We start from the raw sequence: 19,447 nt of genomic DNA on the forward strand, positions 1-19,447 counted from the left end.
GAGATTTTAATGGTTGGCACTCTTCTTGGGGTTCAAAAAAGAACAACAAAAGAGGGAATATCATTAACAAATTTATAACCCAATCCAATCTTATTCTCCTAAATGATGGGTCACCTACCCACTATTCAACGCATAACACACTTTCACACATCGATTTATCTTTTGCATCACCAATACTCAAAATAAACTCAACATGGGAAATATACGATGATCTATGTGGAAGTGACCATCTTCCAATAATAATTTCACTGTTCCCAACTCCAGTAATAGAACCATTTCGTAAGAAAGCTCGTTTTATCCTAGAAAAAGCAAACTGGGAAAAATTTAATTCATTATCCTCAAAATTTCAAAATTCAAGAGCTACTAGCGCAAACATAAACAAAGAAACTGCCAACATTCAGAGGATTCTTCTACAAAGCGCTAACGAATCAATTCCTCACCAAATCCCAAATAAACCCGGAAGTACTGTTCCATGGTGGAATAAAAAACTTGAGCATCTTAAGAAAGAAAGAAACCGGTTCTGGAATATTTTAAAGAAAAACATTAATACGGAAAATCTCATTAATTTTAAGAGAGCCAATGCGAAATTTAAGAGGGAAGTTAAAATATCTAAAAGAGATTCCATTTTAAAATTTACCTCTGATATTACCCCTACCTCTTCAATTAACAAATTATGGTGCAATATTAAAATATTTTGCGGTCTAAAAAATAAAACTCGAATACACTGTATTCAATCTGTCTCTAACCCGCAATCAATTTTAACCAATGATATGGATATTGCAAATGCCTTCGCCAATTTCTGGTCAGAAAATGCGGAAGATCATAATTTTCCGTTAGAATTTCAACAGCATAAACAATCAGTTACCATAAATAACAATCTTATACCATGCAAAAATGCAGAACATATCGAAACCCCTATATCAATTCTAGAATTTTTGTCTTGCCTTTCCACACTAAAAGGCAAAACACCTGGAATTGATAACATATCATACCCAATGATTAAAAACTCATCGCAAACAGTAAAAGAGAGGATAGTGTCCTTATACAATAACATTTTTTCACACTATATACCACAAATTTACAAAAATAGTCTCGTAATACCAATTATCAAGCCTAATTCAGATAAAACGGCTATAATATCATACAGACCAATATCATTAAACTCATGCATGTCGAAGGTATTGGATAAAATCATTTCAAAACGTCTATGGTGGTTTTTAACGACAAATAATCTTCTTCACAATAATCAAATTGGGTTCAAAAAAGGAAAATCTACGTATGATTCTCTCATATACCTTGATCACATTATAACACAATCAATTTCCACAAGGAAACACATATCGCTTGTATCCTTGGATTTTGCCAAGGCATATGACAAGATTGGAATACATACGATATTAGACCAACTTATACAATGGAAAGTAGGTCCAAAAATATTCAAATATATTTATAACTATTTAAATAACAGAAAATTGCGAGTGCGAGCAAATTCCGCTTACTCAAACGTATATCCTCTCAAAAATGGAATCCCACAGGGATCTCCAATTTCTGTAGTCCTCTTTCTTATTGCCTACAATAAATTATGTGATGTAATATCCCTACAAAAGGAACTTAGTTTTATTGCTTATGCTGATGACTTTGTAATCATTAGAAAACAAAATAAACGTAAAAATCAAGACATTAATCTTGAACCCCTTTTAAATGACATACTGTCGTGGTGTAAATATTCTGGAGCTTCGCTATCCATGAGTAAATGCAAACATCTTCACATTTGCAGAAAGCAAGATTGCAAGCCTAAACTTATAACCAATAATTCATACATCCCCACTGTTGACTCTCTCAAAATTCTAGGTCTGACATTTAATAAAAGGTTTCGCTGGAATACTCATATTGATAATATCATACCAGGACTTAACAACAGGCTAAATATTATAAAATGTTTATCCTGTTCTAAATTTAACTGTAATACGATTTCATTATTAACTACAGTACACGCACTGATTAAATCCAAAATGGAATATGGTCTAATAATCTACGGTAAAGCTTCTAAATCAATCTTAAATAAATTAAATACGATTTTAAATTCCGCCATTAGAACAGCTCTTGGTGCTTTCAGAACCACTCCTATTAACAATTTACTTTATGAAAGTAATTTTATGTCCATTTCCGACATCAAGGACTATCTCACCGCCAAACATTTTAAAAATATTTTCTTCAGGGATAAATCTCCTCTCTCTGAGATAACAAATGTGTTACTTAAATCAAAAAAACTTAAATATATTCCATCAACTCTTAATAATATCATAGAATATTGTCTAAACAATGATATATCAATTAATAATAAAATGATATCAAAACAAGTTTATCCACCCTGGAGCTTTAAAACCTCCTCCATAGATGTAAGCCTTTCCATACACAAAAAGGGAAACACTCCCCCAGAGATTTATATAAAAAAATTTCTAGAAATACAAAACCAATTAAAAAATAGAACATTTATTTACACCGATGGTTCAAAATCGGGAGCCATAACTACCTACAGTATTGTTTTCGATAATTTCATCAGAACTTGCTCTATCTTACCAGATTACAGTACTTCATTTACAGCAGAAATAGTTGCAATTAATGAGTCAATAAATCTAATTCAAAAAATGAGAGGAAACTTTGCAATTTTTACTGATTCTATGGCCTCCCTAGAATCAATAGGTAACATAAACAACGATGAGTTCTATGCTAACAATATTAGACAAAACCTCATAAAATTGGGAACAAAGGTTCAACTAGTTTGGGTACCCAGCCATTCTCAAATACCTGGGAACGAATTAGCTGACAAAGCTGCGAAAAACGCAAAAAAATCACCATTAATAACAACAAACAATTTAAATTTATTCGATATACGTAACTTAATCAAATTAAATTTCTTAGCTACTAAAAATATGTCTTGGTTTACAACATCTAAATGGTTTCAAGAAATTAATAAAAACCAAAAAAATATTGTTCAAATACTAAAGAATAATCACAACATCAACTTTTCCAGAAGAGATCAAATTGTTATCACTAGGTTAAGACTCGGTCATACAAGATTAACACACACTCACTTTATGGATAAAAATGCAAGTAACCGCTGTCCTTTCTGTGATAGCATTGATATAAATTTAAAACACATATTTTTGTATTGTAATCACTTCCAAACAGAAAGAAGAAACATATTTTCCAACAACAATATATTAAATGTCCTAAATGATTTAACACCACAAAACACTGAACTTATTCTAAAATACGTTAAAACATGTAATTTATATAAGCTTATCTAAAAGTCATATAATATTGTATACATTAAACTTATTTTAAAATACATACATTAAAACATGTAACTTATATAAACTTATCTAAAATTCATATAAAATTGTAAACATGTAAGCTTAAGACCTTTGTTGTCATAGCTTCTTATCTGGTATATCTTTTATAATTTTATTATAAACAGATATAAATGAATAAATAAATAAATAAATAAAAATAAAATAAAATAGAAAAAAAAAATAAAATATAATAAAGTAAAATAAAATAAGCCTCGTCTCTTCATCAGCAGTATATCCTCATGTCGCTTACATATATTACCTTCCCCCTGCTATTCCGTTTCAATTTTATCTGAACCTTCATTTGATTAATTATTCACGAGTCATTAACAGTTTCGAAAAAAAATACTGCAACGGTCTGCAAAAAATTACCATAAATATTCACCGTTCTCTGCACCCAATCACCTGGAGATTATTTATTTAATCGCCATGTAAATCCCATTCAAACTACTTCACATTTAGAATATTCGCATAAAAATTTGAATGCCCATCGACCGAGCACATAAACGAAGCTCATTAATTTTATGCGTTAGAATTGCGAAAAAAGGAACCAAACAAATAAAAGACATGCCGAACCACAAAAACCATTCATTCAAATATTTTCCTTTTTTCAATAAACCCCCCGTTCTGAGTGTGCTATTGATGGCCATGGTTGTGGTCGTAACCATAACTAAATAACAATAATAACAACAGCAGCAGCAACAACAACAACACCAACAGTGAAGCATTACACAGTTATTCCGACATCCTGTTTTGTTGTGGAAAGCTAATAGTGGCAAATGTCCTTTAGGGTGGCGGCACGAGGCAAACAATTGCCAACACCAGTATTAGTGCCGATAATGTTGTTGCTGTTGCTGCCGTTTTCGTTGGGATTTGTATGTGCAAAAAACGGAGGACGAAGAAGAAGCCATAGATGAAGTCCCCACATCTCGCAAATAACCATAAATCTTTCGCACAAATATTGTAATTTCATACAAATCACAAACAGAATTTTGAGGTAATAAAACCGGATTCCACTTCAGCACAATACAGAGTGCAAATGAGCTGAGGAGGAGACCATAACAATTCGTTCGTCGTCCTGCAGCCCTCCTTTTGTGTCCTCTTTGCACGGCTTTGCTTCGCATAGAAAGTGTGTGGCATAGAATTTGACGACACAAAAAAATCTTTCCGACGAACAAAAGAAATTGCCGAAAATAGAACGACATTTGCGTTGATGGTTAGTGAAAGGGCGGACGGACGTATGCAAACTGGTGAATTCTAAAAGATTTGGTTTTTTTGGAACGAACTACCGTTATTTTTTCAACAAAAGAAAAATCTATAAAATTGGAGAGTTGCCAAGGTGAGATAGAAAAATTTCCTTTCTCATAGAAAAAAACTTCAGTAGAGTAAGGATTCTCCTAAGTACTCAGAACTAGAGAAGGGATTCTCCTAAGGACCCTTAACTAGAGAAAGGGTGCTTCTAAGGACACTTAGCTAAAGAAAGGATGCTACTAACGACTCTTAATTAGAGAAAGGGTTCTCCTAAGGACTCTTTACTAGAGAAAGGATTCTCCTAAGGACTCTTAATTAGAGAAGTGATTCTCCTAAGGACCCTTATCTACAGAAAGGGTGCTTCTAAGGACCCTTAAGTAGAGTAAGGGTGCTCATAGGAACCCTTAACTCGAGAAAGGTTGTTTCTAAGGACACTTAGCTAAAAAAAGGATGCTACTAACGACTCTTAACTAGAGAAGGTGCTCCTATGGACTCTTAACTGGAGAAAGGGTTTTCCTAAGGACTCTTAACTAGTGAAAGGATTATCCTAAGGGCCCTTAACTAGAGAAAGCGTGCTCCTAAGGACTCTTAACTAAAGAATGGGTGCTTCTAAGGACCCTTTCCTATAGAAAAGGCGCTTCTAAGAATCCTTTTCTAAAGAATGAGCACTTCTAAGGACCCTTTTCTAGATGAAGGGTTCTTCTTCTAGTGGAAGGGTGGCTCTAAGGACCATTTTCCATTCTTCTCTCTGTAGAAGAACTTAAGAAGTTCTCTTATCCCTAGAATATGTTCTCTGTCTAGAAGACTTTTAGAAGGACTTCTTTCTCTAGAAGATCTTTTGGTCAGAGAAGACTTCCAAAGGGCCTTCTGGCTCTAGAAGACCTTTAACAGGTCGTCTGTCTCTAGAAGACCTACAAAAGGTCTTTTGTCTTCGGAAGACTTATAAAAGGTCTTCTGCATCTGGAAGACCTTAAGAAGGTCTTCTGTTTATAGAAGAGATTTAGAATGTTTTCTGTCTTCCGCCTGTAGAAGACCTCAAGAGGTCACCTGTTGAATATAGAAGAACTCAGAGGTCTTCTGTCTATAGAAGACTTTAAATGGCCTCCTGTTGCCTATAGAAGACTTCAAGAGGTCTTCTGTTGCCTATAGAAGACCTCAAGAGGTCTTCTGTTGCGAATACAATACCTCAAGAGGTCTTCTGTTGCCAAGAAGACCTCAAGAGGTCTCCTGTTGCCTAAAGAAGACCTCAAGAGGTCCTCAAGAGGTCCTCAAGAGGTCTTTTTTTGCCTTTAGAAGACATCAAGAGGTCTTTTGTCTATAGAAGACATCAAGGGGCCTTCAGTCTATAGAATACCTCAAGAGATCTTCTGCGTATAGAAGACCTCAAGAGGTCTTTTGTTGCCTATGAAGACCTCAAAAGGTCTTATGTTGCCTATAGAAGACCTCAAAAGGGTGTTCTGTTGCCTATGAAGACCTCAAGAGGTCTTCTGTTGCCTATAGAAGACCTCAAGATGTCTTCTATTGCCTATAGAAGACCTCAAGAGGTCTTTTGTTGCCTATAGAAGACCTCAAGATGTCTTGTGTTGCCTACAGAAACCTCAAGACGTCTTTTGTTTCCTATAGAAGACCTTAAGAGGTCTTCTGTTGCCTGTAAAAGACCTCAAGATGTCTTCTGTTTATAGAATACCTCAAGAGATTTTCTGCCTCAAGAGGTCTTCTGTTGCCTATGAAGACCTCAATGGGTTTTTGTTGCCTATAGAAGACCTGGAGAGTTTTTCAGTCTATAGAATACCTCAAGAGATTTCTGCCTCAAGAGGACTTCTGTTGCCTATGAAGACCTCAAGAAGTCTTTTGTTGCCTATGAAGACCTCAAGAGGTCCTCTGTTGCCTATGGACGATCTCAAGAGGTCTTCTGTTACCTGAAAAGGTCTTCTGTTACCTGAAAAGGTCTTCTGTTGCCTATAGAAGACCTCAAGAGGTCTTCTGTTGCCTATAGAAGACCTCAAGAGGTCTTCTGTTGCCTATAGAAGACCTCAAGAGGTCTTCTGTTTCCTATAGACGACCTCAAGAGGTCTTCTGTGGCCTTTAGAAGACCTCAAGAGGTCTTCTGTTGCATATAGAAAACCTCAAGAGGTCTTCTGTTGCCTATGGCAGAGGTCTTCTGTTGCACATCGAAGACTTCAAGAGGACTTTTGTTTCCTACAGAAGACCTTAGGAGGTCTTCTGTTGCCTATAGAAGACCTCAAGAGGTCTTCTATTGCCTATAGAAGACCTCAAGAGGTCTTCTGTTGCGTATACAATACCTTAAGAAGTTTGGTGTTGCCTACAGAAACCTCAAGACGTCTTTTGTTTCCTATAGAAGATCTTAAGAGGTTTTCTGTTGCCTGTAAAAGACCTTAAGATGTCTTCTGTTCATAGAATACCTCAAGAGATATTCTGCCTCAAGAGGTCTTCTGTTGCCTATGAAGACCTCAAGAGGTTTTTGTTGCCTATAGAAGACCTCAAGAGGTCTTCTGTTGCCTATAGAAGACCTGGAGAGGTTTTCAGTCTATAGAATACCTCAAGAGATTTTCTGCCTCAAGAGGACTTCTGTTGCCTATGAAGACCTCAAGAGGTCCTCTGTTGCCTATGGACGACCTCAAGAGGTCTTCTGTTACCTGAAAAGGTCTTCTGTTGCCTATAGAAGACCTCAAGAGGTCTTCTGTTGTCTAAAGAAGACCTAAAGAGGTCTTCTGTTGCCTATAGCAGACCTCAAGAGGTCTTCTGTTGCCTATAGAAGACCTCAAGTGGTCTTTTGTTGCTTATGGAAGACCTCAAGAGGCCTTCTGTTGCCTATAGAAGACCTTAAGAGGTATTTTGTTTCCTATAGAAGATCTCAAGGGGTCTTCTGTTGCCTATAGAAGACCTCAAGAGGTCTTCTGTTTCCTATAGACGACCTCAAAAGGTCTTCTGTGGCCTTTAGAAGACCTCAAGAGGTCTTCTGTTGCATATAGAAGGCCTCAGGAGGTCTTCTGTTGCCTATAGAAGACCTCAAGTGGTCTTTTGTTGCTTATGGAAGTCCTCAAGAGGTCTTCTGTTGCCTATAGAAGACTTCAAGTGGTCTTTTGTTGCTTACGGAAGACCTCAAGAGGCCTTCTGTTGCCTATAGAAGACCTCAAGAGGTCTTCTGTTCCCTATAGAAGACATCAAGAAGTTTTCTGTTGCCTATAGAAGAGCTCAGGAGGTCTTCTGTTGCTTATAGAAGACCTCAAGAGGTCTTCTGTTGCCTATAGACGACCTCAAGAGGTCTTCTGTTGCCTATAGAAGACCTCAAGTGGTTTTCTGTTGTATATAGAAGACCTCAAGAGGTCTTCCGTTGCATATAGAAGACCTCAAGAGGTCTTCTGTTGCATATAGAAGACCTCAAGAGGTATTTTGTTTCCTATAGAAGACCTCAAGGGGTCTTCGATTGCCTATAGAAGACCTCAAGAGGTCTTCTGTTGCCTATAGACGACCTCAAGAGGTCTTCTGTTGCCTATGGCAGACCTCAAGAGGTCTTCTGTTATCTATTGAAGACCTCAAGTGGCCTTCTGTTGCCTATGGAAGACCTCAAGAGGTGTTATGTTACCTATAGAAGACTTAAAGATATCCTCTGTTGCATTAGAAGACCTCGAGAGTTTCCTGCTGCATATAGAAGACGACAAAGGGTCTTATGTTGCCAAAAGAATACCTCAAGAGGTCTTCTGTTGTCTGTACAAGACCTCAAGAGGTCCTCTGTTGCCTCTAGAGTACCTCAAGTGGTTTTCTGTTGTCTTTAGAAGGCTTCAAGAGGTCTCCGGTTGCCTATATGTATATATACCTCAAGAGATCTTCTGTTGCATATAGAAAACTTCAAAAGTTCTTCTGTTGGAGGTAGAAGACCTTAAAAGGTGTATTCTGTTCCCCATGGAATATCACTTGAGAGGTTGTCTATATAAGAGGCATTCTGTTGCCCCTAGAACACCTCAAGAGGTTGGTCGCTTGTTTCTCATATAAAACTTCAAGAGATTCTCTGTTTATAGAAATTCTCAAGAAATCTCCGTGGTGCAGTGGTAAGCACGGTTCAATCCTTGACGACGGTATCTAGAAATGCTTTAGCAGATCTTCTGATTTTCAAATAATATCATACTTCTCAAACCATTGGCAACCCTGCTGCCTGTGAGTTCCCCATAAAATTGCCTAAAACAGTGACAGCAAGGGAGCAACCAAACAATGTAAGATTAACCAGATTATCACCCGAGAGAAAGTTTAACATCACCGCCAAGCATCATTGACAACGGTAAATGGCAGACTGATAAACTGTTCGACTGACACCAACACAGCGCCGAACAGTCATTTGCAGGAGTCAAAAATTCAAAGTACAAACAAGGAACGGTTGTAACACCCAACCACACAGAGCCTGGCAAAAAGGCAACGCAGTGTATATCACACACACACAAGAAAGACATCCCCAAGCACACACACATCATCAATACAACTGCCATATGTATTTGTCTTGTCAACAGTGTGTGGTTTTTTTGCGACAATAGCAGCCTCTCAAAAACAAAGTTTCATGCACAACCTTCCCCTTCCACACCCCTTGTAAACAATTTTCGCTATTACAACAGTGGCAGTGATCAGATCAATGGGTTGCATGTGGTGAAAACACACCAGGCTATTAGTTACTGTAAATCTCCTTTGACTCCTCAGCGTATCACCCAATGGGTGGGAGAAAGGAAGAGCAAGTAATAAATTGATTATGTTGCGGCTAAGGGTTAATAACGTCAGCAATAAAAGACACTTTCTTTGACATTGTATAGCCTACCACAGCCTCATTCATCTTCCTTTTTTTGTGGAAGGAAATAAAGACACTAAAATAGTGGCCATAAAAATCAAGAAATCAACAGAAAATAACGCACCTCAAGGATATAAAAATCACAAAGGAAGAAGAGATAATAGAGACAATGTAACAGATTAGAGTAGTTGAAAGGGAAAGGATCATTGTGCAGTTGTTTGTGGTTAGGGTAGTGTTAAACATTTAAGAGTATTTAAGGCTAATACCAGGGATTAAATTGACCACCACATTGCCAAATATTCAATATTGACAATTGACAGTGAGAAGGACTAACCGTTTAACAAAGTTAACGATGTACATATGTTGACATTTTCCTGGAAAGGACAATGGGTAAGCGACTAGTGGAGGTAATTGAGAGGATTGTGAGGTAGATTTTTGCTAATTATTTTCTGGGTTTAATCCTGTTTTATGATTATGCCAAATTAGTTATAATGAAACAAATCAATTGGAAAATCTGTTATCATTTCTTCTATAAGAGGTCTTCCATAATAAAACCTGTGATTTGCTATAAGAAGGCCTGTGGTCTTCCATACGAAGGCCTGTGGTCTTCCAGACGACCTGTGATCCTCAATGAGCAGACTGTGGTCTTCTATAAGAAGACCTGTGGACTACTATAAAAACGCCTGTGTTATTCATCTATAAGAAGACATGTGGTCTTCCATACGAAGACCTGTGGTCCTTACTGAGAAGACCTTTGTCCTCTCTGAGAAGACCTGTGGTCCTTACTGAGAAGACCTTTGTCCTCTCTGAGAAGACCTGTGGTCTTCTATAACTAGGCAATAAGAAGACCACTGATTTCCTGTAATAAGACCTGTGTTCTTACATAAGAACACCTGTAATCTTCTATAAGAGAATCGGGGTCTTCAATAAGAAGACCTGTTAAATAACAAAAATTTTAAATTTAAAGGAAAAAAGTTAAATAACAATTTAAAATTTTAGATATACAATTTAAATCTTAAAATTTAAGGAAAACGTTTAAAAATAAAAAATTTAAATTAAAACTAAAAAAAAATTAAATTAAAAATTATAATTAAAACTGTTCATTTTTTAATTTTATTTATTAAATTTTAAATTTAACATTTTTAGTTTAAATTTTTAATTGTTAGTTTTAATTTTTATTTTATAATATAAACATTTAAAAACAAAAAATTTTAAATTTAATATTAAAATTAAAAATAAAATTTTAATAAACAATAAAAATAAAAAATTTTAATTTAAAATCTAAAATTAAGAATACAAATTTTAAAATTTATATATTAAATTAAAAATTCATAATTTAAAAGTTAAAAATAAAAATTGAAAATATTAAATATTAAAATTTTTAAGTTAAAAAAAAAACTAAAAAAATGAAATGTAAAAATTTAAAAAAAAAATTAAAATTAATATTTTATTTTAAAAATGAAAACTTAAAAAAAAAAACAAATTTTTAAATAGAATTTAAACTATAATAGAAATTAAATTTTAAAATATAGAATTTAAATTTTAAAATTAAAAAATAAAAAGTTAAACAAACACAACAAAACAAAATAAAAATTAAAAATAATAATTTAAAATATAATGATAAATATAATAATTTGATATAATATTAAAAATAATAATTTAAAGTATAATATTAAAAATTGACAATTTAAAAATATAAATTTTAAATTATGAAAATTTAAAACTAAAAAGTTTAAAGATTAGTTTTAGAATTTAATTTTTATTTTTTTTTCTAATTTTAATTTTAAATGCTGAAAGTTAAATATTAAATTTTTAATTAATTTTTTTTTTCAAATTAATTATTTTTAGTATTTTATTTTTAAATTTTTAGTTTACAATTATAAAATATTATATTTAATTTTTTATTTCAAAATTTAAAATAATAATAATACTTATAATAATAATAATAATAATAATAATAATAATAATAATAATAATAATAATAATAATAATAATAATAATAATAATAATAATAATAATAATAATAATAATAATAATAATAATAATAATAATAATAATAATAATAATAATAGAATTTAAAATATTATACAAACTAAATTTTAATACATAGAATTTTAATTTTAAAATTAAAAAATAAAGGTTTAAAAATTTTACAAATAAAAAATTATAATTAAAAATATAATAATAAATATAATAATTTAATACATGATATTAAAAATAATAATTTAAAATATAATATTAAAATTAAAAATTTAAAAATATAATTAAATTATTAAAAAAAAATAAATTTAGAGTTTTAAAATTTTTTTTAATTTTTTTCTAATTTTAAATGTTAAATGTTTAATATTAAATTTAAAATTTTTAATTATTTTTTTTTTCAAATTTACTATTATTTTTAATATTTTATTTTTAAATTTAAGTTTACAATTATAAATTATTATATTTAATTTTTTATTTCAAAATTTAAAATAATAATAATAATTATAATAATATTAAAACAAGTCTGACTATTTTGAAAAACAATTTTTTTTATTTTTATTTCTTAAAGTTTATTTAAGTTAAAAATTAAAAAATTAAAAGCTAAAGTTTTAAAATTAAACATTTAAAAATTAAAATTTAAAAATAAAAATTTTAATTTAAAAATGAAAATTTAAAATACAAATTTTTAAATAGAATTTAAAATATAATAGAAATTAAATTTTAAAATATAGAATTTAAATTTTAAAATTAAAAATAAAGATTTAAAAATTTTACAAATTAAACAAAATAAAAATTTAAAATAGTAATTTAAAATATAATACTAAAATTGAAAATTTAAAAATATAAATTTTAAATTATGAAAATTTAAAACTAAAAAATCAATTTAAAGTTTTAAAATTTAGTTTTTATGTTTTATTCTTAATTCTTAAAGTTCTTTTAAGTTATAAATTAAAAAAAAATGTAACCATTTCAAATTAAACATTTAAAAATAAAAATTTAAAAATTGAAATTTTAATTAAAAAATGTAAATTAAATATACAAATTTCTAAATAGAATTTAAAATATTATACAAATTAAATTTTAAGACATAGAATTTAAATTTTAAAATTAAAAAATAAAGGTTTAAAAATTTTACAAATAAAAAATTATAATTAACAAGTAAAAAAGTATCAGTCGGCTTTGCCGACAGAGATATACCCTCAGCCTGTGCAAATTGAAACACTTTTTCCACAAAAAACTTATGTATTCAAAATTTTGGTCGTATGAACCGACACAATTGTTGATTAGGATTAAAGTTCAAAAGTTTTGCGGAAAAGGTACTTAAAGGAATGGACCGACATAGACCATGGGGCTGCCATAGGGGGTTTTTACACCCTTCGGGCTGTTTTCTCAAGAAGTATGGGCTTGCCCCTGCAACAACTCTTACCATCGTAATTGAGGCAGCGAATGTAAGTTGCTTCAACAAAAATCAAAGTGATTCAATAGCAGGTCTTAAAGTGAACTTATACAAAATTTTGTGTGGGAGGTACGGGATGGAGTAGAAAAATATAGTCCATATTCGAACCTGATCTATATCTGGTAGATATTATGAGAATGTGTAAAGTATGGACCAAATCGGTCACTCCCATCAAGAGTTATCGTGCGCACAATTTTTCCGATTATTTTTGAACTTTTGTGGGGTAGGTACCTGAAGGAGTGGACCGATATGGCTTATTAACGAACTTAAACTAAGTTTGGAAACAATATTACGAAGGCCAAATTTTGGCCGGAATCGGCATTTCCGTTCGAGAATTATCTTGCGCTTCCACCCATAAATATGGTGTCATAGGGTTTGTTTTTCAACTTTCAGGCTATTTTTTCAGGAAGTATGGACTTGCCCCTGAGGAAACTTGTACCTTCGTATAGGGGACAGTGAATACAAGATGTAACAATAAAAACCAAGGCGATTCGAGGGCAGGTCCTAAACTGAACTTTTCCGAAATTTTGTGTGGGAGGTACTCGAAGAAGTTTAACGATTGAGTCCATATTGGAACCTCATCTAAGTCTGGTAGAAATTTCATAATGTGCAAAGTATGGACCAAATCGGTTACTTCTTTCAAGAGTTATCGTACCCACAAATTTTCCGAACATTTTCGAAATTTTGTGGGGCAGGTACCGGAAGGAGTGGACCGATATAATCCATCTTTGAACTTGAACTAAGTTTGGACAAAATATTACGAAAGCCAAATTTAGGACCGAATCGGCAGATCCGTTCGAGAGTTATCTTACGCTCCAAGCACTACACACGGTGTCATAGGTTTTTCTGTAACTTTCAGGCTATTTTCTCAGGAAGTATGGACTTGCCCCTAATGAAACTTACAGCGTCGTATAGAGGACAGCGAATACAACTTGCGTAAACAAAAATCAAAGTGATTCGAGACCAGGTCCTAAACTGAACTTCTTCGAAATTTTGTGTGGGAGGTACCCGAAGGAGTGGACCGATTGAGTCCATATTGGAACCTCATCTAAGTTTGGTAGAAACTACACGATGTGAAAAGTATGCACGAAATCGGTTATTCCCTACAAGAGTTATCGTGCGCACAAGTTTTGCGACAATTTTTGAACATTTGTGGGGGAGGTACCTGAAGGAGTGGACCTGTATGGCCCATCTTCGAACTTAAATCGAATCTGGACAAAATATTTCGATACCCAAAATTTGAACCGAATCGATTGATCCGTTCGAGAGTTATCGTGCGCACCAGCCAGCCAGACAGACAGACGGACAGACAGACAGACAGACGGACGGACATTGCTAGATCTACTCAAAATTGTCTGAAACGGATATCGTACAAACATACTTGGGGTCTAAAACCATTATTTCGATGAGGCACATTTTTGGTCGTATCAAAGTGTAAATACCCTCTTTAGCCTAAAGGCTGAGGGTATAAAAATATAATAATAAATATAATAATTTAATACATAATATTAAAAATAATAATTTAAAATATAATATTAAAATTGAAAATTTAAAAATATAATTAAATTAATAAAAAAAATAAATTTAGAGTTTTAAATTTTTTTTTTTTTTAATTTTTTTCTAATTTTAAATTTTAAATGTTTAATATTAAATTTAAAATTTTTAATTATTTTTTTTCAAATTTACTATTATTTTTAATATTTTATTTTTAAATTTAAGTTTACAATTATAAATTATTATATTTAATTTTTTATTTCAAAATTTAAAATAATAATAATTATAATAATATTAAAACAAGTCTGACTATTTTGAAAAACAATATTTTTATTTTTAATTCTTAAAGTTTATTTAAGTTAAAAATTAAAAAATTAAAAGCTAAAATTTTAAAATTAAACATTTAAAAATAAAAATTTTAATTTAAAAATGAAAATTTAAAATACAAATTTTTAAATAGAATTTAAAATATAATAGAAATTAAATTTTAAAATATAGAATTTAAATTTTAAAATTAAAAAACAAAGATTCAAAAATTTTACAAATTAAACAAAATAAAAATTAAAAATAGTAATTTAAAATATAATATTAAAATTGAAAATTTAAAAATATAAATTTTAAATTATGAAAATTTAAAACTAAAAAATCAATTTAAAGTTTTAAAATTTAGTTTTTATGTTTTATTCTTAATTCTTAAAGTTCTTTTAAGTTAAAAATTAAAAAAAAAAATTGTAAACATTTCAAATTAAACATTTAAAAATAAAAATTTAAAAATTAAAATTTTAATTAAAAAATGTAAATTAAATATACAAATTTCTAAACAGAATTTAAAATATTATACAAATTAAATTTTAAGACATAGTATTTAAATTTTAAATTTAAAAAATAGAGGTTTAAAAATTTTGCAAATAAAAAATTATAATTAAAAATAAAATAATAAATATAATAATTTAATACATTATATTAAAAATAATAATTTAAAATATACTATTAAAATTAAAAATTTAAAAATATAATTTAATTATAAAAAATAAAAAAAAATTAGAGTTTTAATTTTTTTTTAATTTTTTTCTAATTTTAAATTTTAAATGTTTAATATTAAATTTAAAATTTTTAATTATTTTTTTTTTCAAATTTGCTATTATTTTCAATATTTTATTTTTAAATTCAAGTTTACAATTATAAATTATTATATTTAATTTTTTATTTCAAAATTTAAAATAATAATAATAATAATAATTATAATAATATTAAAACAAGTCCGACTATTTTGAAAAACAATTTTTTTATTTTTTATTCTTAAAGTTTATTTAAGTTAAAAATTAAAAAATTAAAAGCTAAAATGTTAAAATTAAACATTTAAAAATAAAAATTTTAATTTAAAAATGAAAATTTCATTTCATTTCATTTATTTCATACATAGTAATGCATAAGCTAAACATAGCCAACATAATTTACATTACAATATACTTAACCATTTAAATAGCAACTACTATAACAATATTAAATTCGTAATACAAAATTAATTATAAACCTAAAAACAATGCAAAAGGCATAAATAGTGGTTCCCCAAATGCATAAGTAATATCAGAATGATTATTACAACGTAATAAAAAATTCAATGAATTTTATCTTATATGAATTTTATCTTATATTATAAGAACTACTCTGGTAACACTGTTAATCAAACAGCAAATTAAATTCGATTAAGGGCAAATTCAGCATATTTTCTTGCAAATATATGGACAGGAATTGCGAAAGTACGTAATAGCACGGGAAGTTGGTTCCATATCCGTGCTACCCTTACAATGAACGACCGCTCGAAAATCATGGAAGAAAAGTGAGGAAATATAAGTTGTTTTTGGCGATTTGAACGTGAAAAAATGAACTTGATGCGCAACAACTCAGGGCAATTAGTGTGGACTATAGAATAAAACATTTTCAATAAACGTTGTTCAACGTATGTGTTAAAGGGAACTCCCAAAAAATGCAGTGAGTAGCTGGAGACATGATCATAACGCTTTAACTTAAAAACAAAACGCAAAATCATGTTATACAACCTCTCAATCTTTCTTAGATTGTCCTGGCAAGTGCCAGAAACTATCTCAATACAATATGACACACGAGACATGAGCAAAGCAAATGCAAGACGTTTCCGAATAAATTGCGGCAAATACAAATTGCTACAGTACAACTTGCGCAAGGTGGATACTACACCAGAATAAAGAAATTGAATATGGTTGGAAAAGTTAAGTCTATCATCAAGAATACAGCCTAAACACGTCATTTTATCCACAAGTTCTATATTAGATCCGTTCATGCATATGTAAATATCTGGAGATGCACTTCTCATAGGCTTAAATAGCATAGATTTCGATTTTCCTACATTAACTGTGAAATTATTCGAGGCCAGCCAACGGCTTATAGACTCTAATGTGTAATTAATATCAGATTCTAAGTCAGTAATAACGTTGTTTCTAAAAAACAAGTGCATGTCATCCGCATAAAAAAAGGGAAAACAGTTATCAGTAGTTATACAATTAGGTATGTCATTAATATACATTATAAAAAGAAGTGGTCCCAAGACAGATCCTTGGGGAACACCACTGCTAATCAGCCTCTCACTGGAATAAACACCATTATAGTGAACAAACTGCGAACGTTCGGAAATATAGGAGTAAATTAATTTACACGCAGAACTACTAAAATGAAAATTCTCTTTCAATTTCTTAATCAAAAGTTGGTAATCTACCCTATCGAAAGCTTTCGATAGATCAAGAGCTACCAAAACACCAAAACTACCAGCAGCAACAGCCTCCCTAATTGTGTCAGTAAGATGAAGTAAATGGGCAGTGGTACTATGTCCACGCCTGAAGCCATACTGAAAATTATTTAAAATCTTGTTTCCTTCAATGTAGTCCGAAATTTGGTACTTCATTAAGAGCTCTGCCACCTTAGAAAGTGCTGGTAGTATGCTGATTGGACGCAAATTGTCCATAGCAAAAGGTCCCTTATTTTTGGGAATGGGAACAACCCTGGCGCTTTTCCAACAAGAAGGATATGTTGACGTCGTGAAAATCGTATTAAAAAAATTCAGAAAGTAAGCAGACAAATAAGGGAAAATAAGCTGCAAAAATTTGACAGGGATACCGTCCGAACCCACCGCATTAGACTTGACAGCACCCAAAGCACGAATAACGTCCTCCTCAAACACACAACTGAATGAAAAAGAATAACCTTGACCATTATACCCAGTAAGATCCAAAGGACCCGAATCCACTGTAGAAGATGGTTGTATGAAGAAATCATTTAGATCTTCAACGTTGACCGGAGACTCCTCCGAGTCAGAGTCATCGTCCAAACAACCACTACTCCGCAACTTTTTCCATATTTGAGAGCAATCTAAACCGTTAGACATACTAGTATAGAATTTCCGCCTTTCCTTCCTTAATACAGACTTCGCCCTATTCCTATAGGTACAAAAAACTTTCCAACTGTCTCTAGTTGGATGTCTCAGATATTCACCATACGCAATGTCGCGCAAAGAGCGTGAAAATACAATTTCCCTGGATTTTAACCAAGAGTCTAAACGACAATTGATACGACGACAAACCGTGGGAACAAACGAATATAAATCGTTTATGACACTATTTAGCGCATGTATTTGAGAATTAACATCAGCCGACAAAAAAGCATTATCAATTGAGACGCTGGATAAATACCGGAATAAGCTGTCCCAATCTATTTGGTTAAAATCGCGATATTCAAAGTGTTGCTCTTGAGGAAAAACAAAAAAATCCATCGATGCAAAAATAAGGGCATGATGGGAAATGGAAGGGCATTGTAGCTGAGAGTAATGCCTCAACAACGTGGGGCGACTAAAAAGCATAAAGTCAATTAAAGAAGTCGATGTGTGAGATATATCGAAATGGGTAGGAAGAGAATTATGAGATATGGTAAGTCCTAATCTCAATGATATTTCCCTCATTCTCCTTGATTTCGTAGAATCAAATAAATTATAGTTGAAATCACCTACAACTATAATATTAGAATACCTTGCAAAAAGGTCGCAATGAGATTCCTCAAAAACATCAACGTTGCCATGTGGCAAATAAACAACGCCAAAAAGAGTTTTAACAAATCCATTATCTACTTCAATAAACAGAGACTCGCTTACACCATAGTTTGGTGATCGATAAACAACTTTAAATTTTAGACGCTTTAAAACGTAAATCCCTACCCCACCTCCTCTAGAATTCGGTCGATCATTTCGTATAAGGGTGTACACAGGTATGGAAATTGTCTTGGAGGAGACACAACTCTTCAACCAAGACTCTGAGACAGCAAATAAATCAAGACCACTCTCACCAATTAGGCTACACAAGTCATTGATCTTTAAGTTATTAGCTGAAGGTCGGATACTTTGACAATTTAAGTGTCCAAATGACAACTGATTTTCATAAGGCCGAAGAACATTTCTAAAAAAAGATGAACTACTTATAATTGGACCAATATTAGCATCCATGATAACAAAAATAGAAAAATATAAATTAAATTGGGGAACCAAAAATACGCAAAACAATATTGAATGCTTAAAAAAAAAATTTAAAATATTGATTCTTAACGCAATACAAAGGGGATCCCCAGCAAAATCAATTAAAACGGAATTGCAAAACATCTTCATAAATATTTTGAGAGCCACTACTCCATAAACGGGCACCTTGATTACGCAGCAGCTGATTTCATAACATTTGCGTTCACTTAATGCTCGCCTGATTCATCCAACTCACGGAGAATTTGTGTACAATCACGTAAATTAATAGTCTTAATTCCACCATTAGCAAACGTGACTCTAGCACACGGGTTATCACCATTAATTATTTTGTACCATGTTGCAACATCTTTGTCAATAAGCTTGCGACAAGCATTTACCAGCTCTACAGCATTAGGAGTAAGATGATCGAACAAGTACACACGAGATTGCATGTTTCCTCCTATAACATCTCTGAGTAAAATTGGGTGTCGGCGATGATAATTTGCCATTATAATATCCCTGGTCAGCACAGAATTGAGTTTAACTAGCACAGACTTCCCATTTTCAAAATAACAACAATGTTGAAT

The 19,447-nt window shown here is 31.5% G+C and overlaps 1 protein-coding gene across 1 annotated transcript in view; it reads left to right on the forward strand.

The window, feature by feature from the left end:
• Positions 1–534: 534 nt before the first annotated feature.
• The window catches only part of Usp8 (Ubiquitin specific protease 8), an 86,339-nt gene continuing 67,426 nt past the window's right edge, over positions 535–19,447 (forward strand). The window contains exon 1 of the mRNA XM_073979629.1: positions 535–546. The gene's annotated coding sequence lies outside the window, so the exon portion shown is untranslated. The remainder of the gene's footprint in view (positions 547–19,447) is intronic.

The sequence above is a fragment of the Musca autumnalis genome, unplaced genomic scaffold (assembly GCF_047663935.1).
Source record: "Musca autumnalis isolate F117 unplaced genomic scaffold, ASM4766393v1 scaffold_1, whole genome shotgun sequence".
Taxonomy (NCBI): domain Eukaryota; kingdom Metazoa; phylum Arthropoda; class Insecta; order Diptera; family Muscidae; genus Musca; species Musca autumnalis.